The sequence below is a fragment of the Moschus berezovskii genome, chromosome 17 (genome assembly GCF_049115385.1).
Source record: "Moschus berezovskii isolate FMDL1 chromosome 17, NW_MosBer_1.0, whole genome shotgun sequence".
NCBI lineage: Eukaryota > Metazoa > Chordata > Mammalia > Artiodactyla > Moschidae > Moschus > Moschus berezovskii.
Genome location: NC_142476.1, coordinates 42,213,065 through 42,227,118, shown reverse-complemented (window position 1 = coordinate 42,227,118; position 14,054 = coordinate 42,213,065). Strand labels below are relative to the sequence as shown.

Genomic DNA, 14,054 nt, shown 5'->3' with positions numbered 1-14,054 from the left:
CCACTCTGGTTCAGCTCGCCCCCAGGAGAGGGAGAGCAGCCTTCCCACCCAGGAGTGCCAGCTGCCCGCTGGGCATGCTGTTCCACTGAACTCGGACTGAGTTCCAGCACAGAACACACGCGTGCACAGGCGTGGACACACGCATGCATACATGTGGATACACGTGTGTGCACACAGAGCCCAGGACCTCATGCTGTTTCTGGCTCCACTGCCAGCCTGTGCATCCTTCCCTCGTCCCAGCCCCCATGGGCCTGAGCCCTGCCACAGCCTGCGCCCGGTTTGGTGCTTGCCTCTCCTGTGAACATGAAGACGTGTGTGCGAGGGGGAGGACTGGGGGGATGGAGAGGTGGAAGGAGAGGGTGAACTGGCAGCCCAAACAGGCAAGAGATGGGGCTCACCCACTCCTCCCCCTCAGGGGGGCAGTGCCGCTGAGGAGCAGCCTTCACCTGATCGTCAGCTGAAGACTGTCCGGTCAGCTCCTCTGGGTTGGTGTTTCCTGGACATCTCCCAGCTAAGGGTCCTTTAGGAGTGGCCTCTGTTAGGGTTCTCCTTGGAGGCAGCTCCCTTGCCTGTCCTCAGCCCTGGGCTCGGCAGGGACAGAGCAGACCCAGCAGGAAAGGAGACATGGAGGACCAGCCTCAGCCTCTTGGCAAAGTCCTTTCTACCTGAGAATGGGGGCCTCCAGGACACTCCTTGGGACCATGAAAGGCGGTGCAGTAGGAAAGGAATCCAACATGCTCCATACCTCCCTGGAGCCTGCTTCTTTATCAGAGCTGGGGACTGAATAGTGCCTGTTTAGAGGCTTAACAGGCCAGAGCAGAGAGAGTTCCTGCCAAGTTAAGACTCTTGATACATCTCAGTGGCTAGACGGATGGATAGAAGGATAGAGAGATGAATGGATGGGTGGAGAGAAGGATGCATGGTGGCTGAATGTATGGTGGACTGATGGATGGGTGGATGGACTGATAGAAGATTGAATGTAGGGATGAATGGATGGAAAGAAAGATGGTGGATGGATAGATGGAATAATAGAAAGATGGATGGGTGGATGGATGGGTAGACAAGTGAATGGTTGGATGCCTGTGACAGAATCACTCCAAAAGTCTCCTCCTATGGTCCCTTCTTCCCAGACTCTGAGAAGATTTAGACTGTGGTCATCTTTTTTCCAGACCAGAAGACAGGGGGACAAGGGTGCCCCAAGGCCCTGAGTTCAGTGCCTAGTGAGGGGACGCACTGTGACCCTACAGGCTGTGTCCAGAGACATAGGCAGCAAGATGACTGGATGACAGCAGAGGAGCCTGAGGTTCTGGTGAAGACGCCAGGATTAGGAGGTCAAGGTTCGACCAAAGTCACAGCTCCCCACCTGAGGCAGCCCCTCCCACATCCCCACACGCCCCAGGGGTTAAAGAGCAAGGTTCAGCTTCAGCTGCAACGCTGATTGTGAACTGGCTTCCCCCTAAGTCTTTTTTCTTTCGATTTGGAGTTCAGGTTGAGCAGAGGGGCACCCAGATTCCCTGGGGGTGGAGGGCAAGTGTTCACACACATGTGTTTCCAGGAGAGCAGACGCCTGCCTCTCAGACAGCCTGGGGCCTCCTGTCCAGATCAGATGAGGAAACAAGTTCTGGGAGGTTCCTCAGCTCCCCAAAGCCTCTCCACTAACCAGTGGTCACCTGAGGCCTCAGACTTTGCCTGTGCAGTCAGGCCTGGACTCTGCAGCTCTGGAAAGTGATGTCTGTACCCCTCCCGGCTGACTGGGCCTTTTAGGAGCTGCCCATCCACACCAGGGGATCCCAGCACTGAGCATCTAGAGTGGACACCAGCCTCCTGGCCCAGTAGGGTACTGAGTGTCCACATCAAGGACCAACGTCAGCCAGTCCCCAGCAGGAGACTGGAATCGACTTCCAAGGTGACAGTGGCCTGAGGGCATCTCAGACCCCGTTCCCCCACCCACCAACCCTGGAGTCATGGTCCCAGGCAGGACTCTCCCTCCTGAGCAATTCAGTTACACAAGAAGTTAATATGAACTGTCAGTTTCTTTCTTTCTGGTGAAATAAAATCTGGCAAAGTCTTGGCATAAAATGGTGTTCCATGCCTGTGGGCTGGTGACCTCTTGGAGCCCCACAAACGCCAGCCTGGCCTTTGAGGCCATGGGCACAAACCCTGGACGGCACAGAACCCGGCCGGAGGAGCAGCAGTGTTAGCTCAGGGCAAGCTCTGTGTCCCTGACTCCCCACAGCCCCTGCACTGAGGATCCACAGACATTCACCAACAGCTACAAGTGATGCCACAGCTTCAGAACTGTGGGCCAGACCACGGAACCTTGGGGTAGATAGGACCCTGGAGCTGCTGCGGCCAATACCCCAACAGTCTGAAGGGGACACAGGTATAGAGGGTTTAGGGACATCCCAACTTCCTACTGGTCCCCAAGCCAACATTTTTCCACAAGGGAGAGCTAATGTGCAGTGACTCCTCACTGATTAAAAGACAGTCACTGATGCCTGGCTTTGTAGAGGCCTTCAGACAAGTTCCAAGCAAAGAGAAGGAACTTTGAGATGCTGTGGGCACCGATTTCTCAGGGAAGCAGAGCAGTGAGTGAGGGTCCACAGATGCCTGTAAGCAGCTGGTACTCGGGCCAAGACCCCTCTGGGTACCAAGGTGAGATGAGTCCATCTGGATGTCAGGCAAGGAGGGGATGGACGGGGCTAACAGCGACTAGAGGTCTGTCCCAGCTCTGCCCTGGGCCAACCCCCAGACTCCCTGACTTGCCCACCTGGTGTCCGGGTACATCTTGCTCTCAGGTGACTCCTGTCTGGATACACCGACACATAGGGCAAAATGAGAGATATAGACTATGGGACTGATGGGAACTGGGGCCACCAGGATCCCCAGCCCAGCCCCAGAGAAGGCCCTCACCCCACTGGCCGCTCAGCTCACGGGGATGAGGACCTGCTGGTGTCATCCTGGTGATCAGACTCAGCATGGACCCTCCCCTCCAGGACATCTAGTCCCAACGCTGTTGGCTTCTTACCTTTGTGGCTCCAAACCCAGAGGAATGGGGTGGAGTCCTTTCTCAGGGGACCCTCTCCTGTTACAAAACCTAGAATCACTCACAAATATGCTGCCCCTCCCCCACCCCATTTTCACTTCTACAGACCGAAATGAAACTGAGGATTCCTAAAAACCACTCACTGCTCCAATTCCACTGGGACTAGAAGCTGGAGGATGGGGAGGTACTACCTGGAGGAAGGGACCTAGGGAAGCCAGGTAGACGAGGTCAGGAAGCCAGGTCGTGCAGCTGCAGGCAGAGAGCCTTCCTGACCCTTGGCCACCCCTTCTCTGCTGCCTGCTCTGCTGCCCAGGGAAGATGCTCTCAGGATTCTTCTGGAGAATTTCATCTCATAAAAGATATCTTTGACCCAGCATGACCATCCCACTGAAGCCTGGCCCTCTCAAGGTCATTCAAAGTCTTTGCACTTAGCAACCAAGACCACAGACGAACCTTCCTGCTCCAGTAGGATGCCTACAGCCAACCAGAACCTTCCAACTGATCCATGGTCATCACGGCAACCCCCCACCTCTGCCCTTCACACACTCAACTGGCAAGAATGATTTGCCAGGTGAGGAACCAGAGGGAGAACATTCCTTGAATTCGAATCAATAAAGGTACCTCCTCAAACCACCCTAAAGGACCTGATGCTTAGAATGATGTCTTCAGCTGTTGGGGAATTTTAAGCCCACAAGGCTGTTTCATAAAATGGTTTAAATCTGAGCAAACTGAGGCTCAGAGGGTAGGGGGAAGGGCTGCCCAGTGCAGGTTGCAAGCAGGAGAACCAACGCTGTGGGGGGAAGCCTCCAGCAGGTGGGCAAGCGTGGGGCATACCTGTGCCACATTCCCCGTGCTGGTGGAGGCCATGGGTCTGGCCCGGCCGAGGCTCCCAAGCAGATCGGCAGGGAGAACAGATGGGCAGACAGCCACACACCGGGCTGAGAGCGCATCATGGACAGCAAACCCTCCCTGGCCCTCCTTGACCGGCTGCTTCCTCCCCAAGCTCCAGGGACTCGGGGCATACTTCTGGGGTCTCAGGCACATGGGCCTCCTGAAACATGGTCCCCTCCCTATCCTATCAGCGGGTGGGGACGACAGGATAGGGGGTGTCAGGGAGGCCATTCGCCCATCAGCGTCACTGATGGTGGGGGGTGAGTGCCCTTCTGAATGGTGGCCTGCTACAGAGACTTGCAGGACTGTTCTGCCCACCTTCTGACCACGCCTGGAGCTGCCCCCGCCATCACATCCCAGCAAACACTGGTCACTGAGCCCTATGCAGGGGACACTCTGGTCAGAAAGAGAACTCTGGGGCTGGCCCAGCCAGGACACACCACAGCCCACATGAGACTTGCAGACCAGCATCCACGGGTGCCTTGGGGGCCAGGATGGAGCCTATACCCAAGAGGGTGAGTGGGTGTCTCCTAGACTCCAAAATCCAGAATGCCACCTCAGGGCCAGGGCCACCTGCTGCGGGGAGCCCCGCCTCTCAGGAAGGGGAGGGACGTTCAAGGACAGGGGGCCAGCTGCTCTGAGGGAGGGCGACTGACAGCTCCCAGTGTGTCAGTCCAACGGTGCCCCAGGTGTGTTGCCTGGTGAGGGTCACCCCTAGAGTAAGACCTCACAGGGCCTCCCTCTGGGACACTGCTCTGTCCTGGCCCCCAGGGGCACCATGTCACCCCCAGCACTCCTCTATTTCCTGGGGGCTCCTGCCCGACCCCGAGCCCTGACCCACCACTCTGCAAGCACACATGCTGAGAGGGCTATGCCGGGGCCTGCCTGAGGGCACTGGAGCAGGAAAGGGTATAGGGTGTGGCCCTGGAGAGGGGACACCCTTAGAAGGCTAGAAGCAAATGCTGCCCATCTGGGGTCTCCGACAGCAGCTCAAAAGGTGAGCAGAAGAATGAGTTTCACAGAGCAGGATCAGGTCAACTGGAATCAGAGAATCTTGGGCCAGGTGGGGGCTATCGATACAGCCTGGCCCAGGGACTCGGCGTCTGAATGGAAGAATCTTATGAAATGAAACAGGAATCAGACCCCGATGAATAAACAGTAGACACTCCACTGGGCCTGGCTGGAGCAGATCGGACCCCCTTCACTTGGGGAGCCTGGAGCCTCGGGCTTCTGCTCCTGGCCTGAGACCCAGGCTCAAGGATGGAAACCAAGGTGGCACCTGCTCAGACCCTCCAACTGCCCCCTCCCCACCTCCGAGAGCCAGTCGCCCTGCCTGGCACCACACTAGGAAGCAATACCGCCATGTGGACCAGATGCAACTGAGCCTCCCTGAAGAGGTGAGACTAGGGTCTCGCCCTTCACCAGGACGTGCAAGGGCCGTGGACCCCAATGCCAGCACCTGGAGCCCACTGCTCAAAGAAGACAGGGAAACAGCACAAACCAGACAGCAAGGGATGCATGAGCAGTCCTCAGACTGTATGACCTCAGTTTACAGAGAGCCTCATCCAGGACAGCCCCACGGTGCAAAGGGGGGTCACAAAGGCATCTCCTTGGAGGCCCCGGTCTCCCTGCGTATTTCCAAGTCTGCCTGAGAAGGGACAGCAGAGACATGCAAGGGGCCGGAGGGACAATGGGGACCACGTGTTTCCTTTGCTTCTCTGTGCCCAAGATTATCCAACATGAGAAAGCGTCCTCACATCACTGTTTAGACCTGAACACATCACATGCACACACACATACACATATGCACAAGCACACATTTATACCGACACACACACTCACACTCGTGTTGTCCTTGACTACAGGCTTCACACTTGTTTTAAAGAGCATGATCTTCATGACTCGCTTCCAGCAGGATCCAGCAGTATTTAAACATAACCTACGTACATCCTCCTTCCCAGGTGGCACTAGCAGTAAAGAACCTGCCTGCCAACACAGAGACATAAGAGACATGGGTTCGATCCCTGGGTCGGGAAGATCCCCTGGAGAAGTACATGGCAACCCACTCCAGTAGTCTTGCCTGGATAATTCCATGGACAGAGGAGCCTGGTGGGCTATGCTCCATAGGGTCACAAAGAGTTGGACATGCTTGACTTAGCACGCACACACAGCTTACTTATCCTACTTCTAATATGTATAATAACTTATAATACTTAATGTAATGTAAATGCAATGCAAGTTGTTGGTGGAAGCATACAAATTTAAGTTTTGCTCTTTGGAACTTTCTGGGATCTTTTTATCAAGTATTTTCAACCCTTAGTCGGTTGACTCTGTGGATGTAGGGGCTGAGTATTGCGCGAGCTGACCATCTGATTCTCCCCAGACAGTCTGCCTTTCTCAGAGCCCAAGGCACCAGTTGAGAGCTCTCATAGTACAAAGTCAGTGCTGCCCCCCTTGTTAGTGGAGCCCCAATTTCTGCCCAAGCAGGTGACGAGGATGTGGGAGACACCTCTGAGCGTACAGGAACAAAGATTTTGCTGCAACACAGAATCTGGACACCCCAGTGTGTGATGTGTTGGGGGGGTGTTGAGAATGTTTTCCCACCAACAAACCCTGTCCTGCAGAAACCTGCAGCCCCATCCCACCCTGGTTCTTGGAGGGTTCAGGAGGCCCGGTCCCAGCGAGGAGGTCATGGGAGTCCCCCGAGGTGGTGTCACATTCTTCCTGACCTGGGGGTCCCGACCTTGGGGTGATGGCGTTGCCTGCGTGCTGGATGGTAGGGAACCAGGGCTCGTTCAGATAAATTAGACCCATAATTGGACCCTGGCTAGATAGAGCACACTTTCTTAGCAAGATGATTGGGAGCCCTGGGTGAGTCATAAGGATCCTGCCAAGTAGCAGAGACCTGGTCTGGTCAGCTGAAGGCCCCAGGCCCCCGCCTGCAGATCTCTTTGTGGAGGGCGGAGGTGGGAGGTGAGGAGGAGCAGGATGTGTGGCAGGGGTGAAGCCCCACCTGCCCCGGCCCTGACCACCAGCAGCACCTGGGGACGGGGTGGTGAACCCGGTACTTTGCCCAGGAATTTCAACTGCTTGACTCTGCCGCCAAGAGGAAGGGAGCCGTGATGTGCCTGGATTGGGGTGACCTCAGGGGAGGAGGCTGGAGAGAAGGTCTCTGGATGGCAGGCTGGGCTGCACGGAGATCCCTGGGGTCAGCTCTACAGGCATCTCTGATGCAGAGGCCTCTGGGTCCCCCGAGGACAAGGGGTCAAAGGATTCTTGGGGTTACCTGCCAGCTGTCCATGCCCACAACGGAGGATTCATCTGCCTTCACCTGGGTGGAGAGCAGAGGGGACTTCTGACAAGTCTAGTCTTGACCTCCTGGCCCAGGGCATCCTGGAACTCACGAAATTTGGGGACAAGCAAGTGCCCTTTGCTGGGAGCTGCCCTGGGCAAGATCTCAAGTCTTGGCCTCAGGCAGGTTGCCAAGCGGCTCTGGGGAAGGGGCCTCAGTCTCCCTGTTTATGAGCGGAGGTCACCACAGCCACAGGGCAGGGCAGAACCAGACACCTCCTCTCGCCTCCTTACCTGAGGCTGCCGCCCCCCAGGCCCTCTGCCTGCTCCCCCAGAGGCTTCCCCTGGAGGCTGCAGTCTGTCCTCATGGGGTGGGAGTGGACAATATCTCGAGTGGACAAGAATCATGGGGCAACAGCACCACCATGACGGGAGAGGCCTGTTCCAGAGCTGTACCTGCCGGTGAGGACCCACCTGCCGGGACTGACCCCACAGATGGCCAGTGCCTGTCTGGGAAGGCCAAGCCCAACACTCCCTCCCGGGGGCTCTTCTGCCCGCATCCCGGAGCCCCAGCACCATGCTCTGTGGGCAGCAGAAGCCAACCCTTGCTGCTGGTCACATGCAGGTAGTGGCCAGTACCCGGGAAGGTGTACCTCCCACAAGACAGGGGCCTACAGCACCAAGGGAGGGGCCCAGGTGTGCCAGGAGGGGTCCGGGGTCTACAAGCCCAGCCAAGGGTATCCATCCCCCAAAACAGGCGGGCTGAGTGTCTGCTGTGATGACCCTCGGCCAACACCCCAGGGACACAGACCAGTCCATCCCCTTCCTGCTCTCCAAGCTGCAGACACTGCCCGCTGTCCTGATGCTCGCTGTTCAAAATAAAAGAAAGAATCAAAATAGTTTCAGACACTGTTGTCCTCTGCTTCTGTGAAAAGAAAAGGAGACAGAGACGGGTGGAGAGCTGGGCTTCCACAGCCTGTGGAAGGGGCAGCCCGGTGATGCTGCCACCTGTCCTGATGCCCAGTGGCAGGTGGGGAGTTCCCAGCCCCAAGCCCAGACCATGTCCCGTCTGCCGGGGGAACCAGCGCCGAGGCGTGCACCTTGCTCCGACAGCTGGTGAAACCTGGGCACTTGGGCTACGGGGGCCAACTTTGCCCCATCCTGGAAGGGCCTCGAACCAGTCACATCACCTGGCGAGGCCCCATTACACCGACACACGCTCTCTTTTTATTTTTATTTAAAATGACAGGCAGCCGAAAAGACAGAGTGCAGGCTTCCGTGTGTGAGCGCGTGTGCCCGTGTTCACCAGCCCCCGTGTGATCTAATGAGAAACACAGCCGGAGCCTGCATCCAGGCAAATGTTTAGGATTCCCTAACAGAAAAGCTGCTACTGATGGATCAGGGTGCCGCCAAGAAGCCCGGGAGCTGGCAGGGGGCGTGTGATGCAACTACACCAGTGCCGCACCCTGGGTTAAGCCTCGCCCGCGGAGATGCCCTGGGGCCCAGCGGCCGAAGCAATTTCCTCTGCTCTTAAACCTTAGCCACGGCTCAGCGGGCAAACAATTATGTGAACCGCCTGGTCCCCATGCTGGTGCCGTGCACAGCAGGGTAAATGCCTACTCTCGGGGGAGCGTGTGGCTCAGGGCCACTGGGTCCAGGAACCCCACAACACACGAGCTGTCTGTCCCGATGCTCGGGCTCCCTGAGGGCCACACAAGTTGTAGCCATGGCCTTCCACCATCTGCTGCAGCGACTGAGAACACCCCCTGCTCCCGCGCATCCCCGAGACCCAGATGCAATTTTGAAAGTCAGATAAAGGACTTGGGAGGGCGTGGGCAGAGTTGTGGCCGGAGCCGAGCGGGCCAGTCCCAACCCCAGTGACCAGGCAGGGCTCCCACGCTCAGGCGGGCGGCGAGTCCTGAGCTTGTTCACAGATGTTTTCACTCGGTTTATAAATGTGCTCCAGGTCTAAGACATCGCTGTTTGTTCTAGAAATCAAAAGGTCTTGCCTGGCTGTGAAAGACGCCTGACCGCCACCCGCCCGAGTCTCCCCCACCCCTTCCTGCAGGACCAGACCCGTGAATGCGCTGGGCAGGGGGAGGAGAGACCGGGACGCCAAGACTTTCGGTTTCTCCAGAGCTTTGCCTCTCAATGTGCCCCCCTTCTGCAGGCTGATGGTCTGTGTCTGGCTCAAGCCATGGAGTCTGTCGCCACGGTGGACAGTGCACAGTGTGACCCCGAGTTTAAGGAAGCAACTGCCCCAGGTGGACCCAAGGGCCACCGGCTCCTGGGGGCCAGGAGAAAAGTTCCCTTCCACACACCAGCCCCCCACCCCCATCACTGGATGCCCGGGGCAAGGCAGGTCTTTGCTCGGCCACTACATGACCACTTGTTAAGGACTGTCGCCACCTGGAAGCTAAGAGGTTGGGAACAGACCTCAAGTCCCAGGAAAGTTCTGCTGCGTCCCACTGTCCCTGTCTTTCTGCTTCTCTGTTTCTCTCTTTCCTTCAGGCTCAAAAATCAGGACTCTCAAAGCATAGGAAAAGAAGGCTATTAACTTCCACAAAATTTATCATCCCCTTAAAGGGACGCAGCGGCTGGGGTATTATTCACGCCGAGTGGGGAATCCACCCTCCACTGCCTCACTGGCATCCCTGGCAGCCAGGGGTTGGGGGGAGCTCAGGAGGGTCCGGGGAGAGGCCAGGCCCAGCTTTGATATCTCACTGATAACGTATTGTACAATTAGATCCATTTGACAATTTCCATTATGGCTGATAAAATATTTATCGAGCCTTGGAGATGATGTCTGGTATCTGCACCATTTGTTCTGCTAATGGGGGGGCAGCGTGGAGGCTGCAGACTGAGCTGGGAGCCGCTCCTCGTCCCCTCCTCCCCATTAGGTTTGCAAATTGCCGGCACCAGTCGTAAATTACCGCCCAGCCCAGCGAGATTGATGCCGGCCTGACAGGGTAGGTAGGTGACTTGTGATGACATTGTTTCATGGAAGCATTAATCATGGCAGAAAGAGGAAATACCCTCAAATTGGCCCATAAGTCTAAATATTAAGGAATGAGAAGCAGGCAGTCGGAGGATGGTTTTAGCAAGAGCTGGAAATTGGGAAATGAAAAACATTTTCTATTATTTAACAAATCATCTTAATAATTCCCAGTGTTTTTGCTCAGAGTTCCGGGGAGCCCAGCCTGCAGGGACCAATCGTGCCGTGCTCTCTTGCCACCCCTGATGGTTAATAAAATGTGCTGGAGTCGGCCTCCGAGGCTGCCTTTGTCGCCGGATTTGCGTGTCCAGGAAAGGGGTGAAAACCCAGAGTACCAGCATGCCTGGAGCTGTGGGCCGGGGCTGCCTGCCTGACGGGTGCCTCCCAGGAGTGAGGGTTCTCTGTGGTGATAGATGTCGGACACAGCCTCACTCAGGCCAAGCCCAGCACAGAGTCGCCTGCGAGCTCCGGAAACTGAGGCGGGACCGGATGGGCTGTGGGGCTCAGGATGCAGGGAGGGGGTGCCCGGCTGCGGTCCCCACCCACAGCCCGGCATGTGGGGGGAGCAGGCATGTCCCGTGTGCCGCTTCGGAGCCACCAGTGTCCACGCTGGCTCGTGTTTACAGCCCTGAGCTGGGCACTGCTTGTGAAATATCGCTGTGAAAGATAAATGGCCCTTAATGAATTGCCCCTGAGTTAGAGAGCCGACGCGGTTTTAATGGCAAATGAAAAATAAACACACCAATAAGTGAGTGAAAAGGTGGTCCGGGCGGGTGCTCGGCAGGGCCGGGTGGGGGTCAGGGAGGTTGGGGTCCGAGCCCTCCCAAGGCCGCCGGGCTCATCCCGATTGGGGGCCTGGTGGGAGCCTCCGGTAGCCACGTTTCTACTCGGAAGGCCGCGGTGCAGAGTAATTAAATTAAATTGATGCTGTCCCTGCTTTGAGGCCACCCTTGATTTAAGGCCAGAAAAGGAAGCAATTAAATTTAATAAAAACCAGGTTCCTAAACAAAGATACAAGGCCTGAGCGCCATCCGGAGCCTCGTCCGCCGAGGGGGACGCTCTGGGTGCTCCCGACACCGCAGCCAGCACGCCGCTCTGACGCCGGGCTCACCAACGGCTTTGTCACAAACCGGAATCGACAGTGCTCCTCGCGGCAGACCCATCGGCGGGCCGACTGCAGGGATCCGACGCCCAGGGGAGTCTGCCAGGCATCATCAGGTGGGCCGTAGGGGCTCAAGGTCATGGTTCACCATCCCCAGGGGCACCTGCGAGGAGACGGCTGGGATGGGGAGTGTGAGGAGCTGCTCCCCGCTCCGGCGGGCTTTCTGCTGAGCCCCTGAGCATCTGCGTCCACCCCCTGCCCCCTGTGAGGGGGGCTCTCCTGTGAGGGCAGTTCCTGCTCTCCACTCACATCAACGAAAGAAATCACAGCTTGGCAGAGAGAACGTGAACCACAGCAGAAACAGCTGACCCCGCCGACCCCGGCCGGCGGCGGTATCAACGGTGACTGTGAGCTAGCCGACCCCCACAAGCCTCCCAACACACAGTGCTGTGGGACTGCGCCCTGCAGGGGTGTCAGGCAGCCCCAGTCAGACCATCTCACACACCCCTACACACCCCCCCATTAACTGCTCTGTCCCCTCGCTCTCCCAGCCGGTGAACGGAGTTTGCAAAGCGAGCCGGCGGCTATCAATCCACTGCATGCTTTGGGCAAAGGGGCCGGTGATTCATTATTGAAACACCAGTCCCCGCACCCCAGGGTCACCAAGGGCGGCCCGAGCCCTGTGCCTCCAGGGTCCTCACAGAAATGGATGGGCCCTGAGGGAGGGGAGATGGGGGCGGCAGGCAGGGCTCCAGCAAGAGGGCGGAGGAGTGCTTTGTGCTGAGTTTCCTGGGGGAGGTCAGGACTCAGTAGTGGTGCCGGGCAGGGCCAGAGCTGGGTCATCCCTCTTCCCCGGTCACTCGGCCAGCCCGCCCCTCTGAAACGAGAAGCACAGAGAAGTCCAAACACGCCGTGTTTAGGGATAAGTCATGAAGACGCGCTGTGTCTCTGGGCACCAGCTCCAAAGTGGCCCTGGGGACAGAAGCACTATTATCTCATCCCAAAGGTCAAAGTTGAACGCACACAGCACTGGGAAAACTGGCCAAGGGGGACGTAAGGAGGCAGTGCAGGGGATGGCCCTCGTCCCTCGTCCTCCTCACAAAAGGACCACGAACAGCAGCAAAAGGAGAAAAATGCCAAGTCCACCCGGCGACCCCAATCCAGGGCGTCGGCTCATCCCCAAGGTTTTCCAGCTGAGTAACCTCACGGCCATGCCCCCACCCCATCCCACATGTGGCTGGAAGGCCCTGGCACCTGCTGGCTGGGGCAGGAAGACCTTCCAGAACTTTCCAGAACTTTCTGGGTTGAATCTCTCCCACCTTCATCCTGGGTGCCGGTGCTGTTTTCCAGAAGGAAGGGGCTGTGACAGGAGGTCAGGCCCTCTCGATTGCCTTCCAGCCTTGACCCCAACTCCTGCATGGGTCTCAGTGCCAGGGTGAGGTAGAGCAGTGGGCAGCTTGGCCGGGCACATGCGGGCTTGTGGGCTGGAAGGACCCGGGCATCTTCAAGGAGACACTGAGGATGCACCTTGAGGATAACACAGGACAGACACTCCAGAACACGCGTGCTCTGAGGGTGCAGCCACAACGCGGGACAGATATGGGGTCCAAGCCGGCCTTCCCGGGGATGAGACAAGCACCGCCCTAGACACAACCTCACCTGGGTGGCTGACTGTCGCCCCAGGACCTGGCACCTCAAGGCTGGCTCCGAGAATCGCTTTGGTGGGTCTGGCTTTCCCTTCACTAAGAGATGGAGGCGAGAAAGCTTAAATGTCAGAACTACGGCAGGTCCTTTATTTCGCTCAAAGCTCAGGATAGACGCAGCCTCGCCCTCTTCCTCCCAGAGTTCCCAGATTACAGTTTCCTGACGTGGAAGATGGGGTGGGCTAGGGGGACACACAAAATTATTTGAATAGAGGTTTAGGGCTTTCCCGCCTCTTCTCACCAGGCTGCACACTCCCTGATAACCACCTGGCCAGGGCCCCTCACCCCCATCTCAGGACTTGTGGGGGGCTCAGCCCAGAAGCCACTAGACGCTGCTCACACTGGTCAAGCAGCTAGGGGGACAAGGCAGGGGGCTGCGGTTCACAGGCTAATGGCTCTACTGCCAACAGGAAGGTTACAGGGGCTTCTCTGAAGTAGGATTTTCTTCTGCATCAGGGATATTCCCCACAAACCCACTTTGTAGGAAACCTGATTTCCAGCTGCTACATGGGGGTGAGAAGGGAGCTCGGGTTCACGTACCCAAGAAGGAAGCCTTCTCAAGTCTTTGTTCATCACAGGAAATCTCCACCATCCTGCATCCACACAGAGCTACTTACTCCAGGGAGCCCTCCAGGATGGCCCATCTGGACCCAGCCACATCCTCCCTGACTCATAGCACCTCGCTGGCTAGCAGGCAGGCACTCCAGGAAGGGGCTTCACTGCCAGAAGATTCTGGGACATTTGAGAGAAACATCCTAAGGACTCTGCCTGGATGGCTGGGGGGCTACCACGGTCCCCAGAACTTATTTCACACATGATGAGGCTTTGCGGGAGGGAGGGGTCAGCTTTGCATTCCTCGCTCCCTGACGACAGGCTCACGTCTAAATCTGCACCGTGTGACCCATCTCACATGCCGGCTCTCGGGCCAGGCGGCTGTGAGGTCACGGAGAGGGGAGAGGGGCCCAGGGGCCGCCCAAGGGTGCCGCTGCGGATCGGGGCCTGCCGTTGGCCCTGGACGCCCAGGTT

At 57.5% G+C, this 14,054-nt stretch overlaps 1 protein-coding gene across 5 annotated transcripts in view; it reads right to left on the bottom strand.

Moving 5' to 3' along the window:
• PRDM16 (PR/SET domain 16) overlaps positions 1-14,054 on the bottom strand; it is a 338,380-nt gene that overhangs the window by 261,200 nt on the left and 63,126 nt on the right. The gene's annotated exons all lie outside the window — the stretch shown is intronic.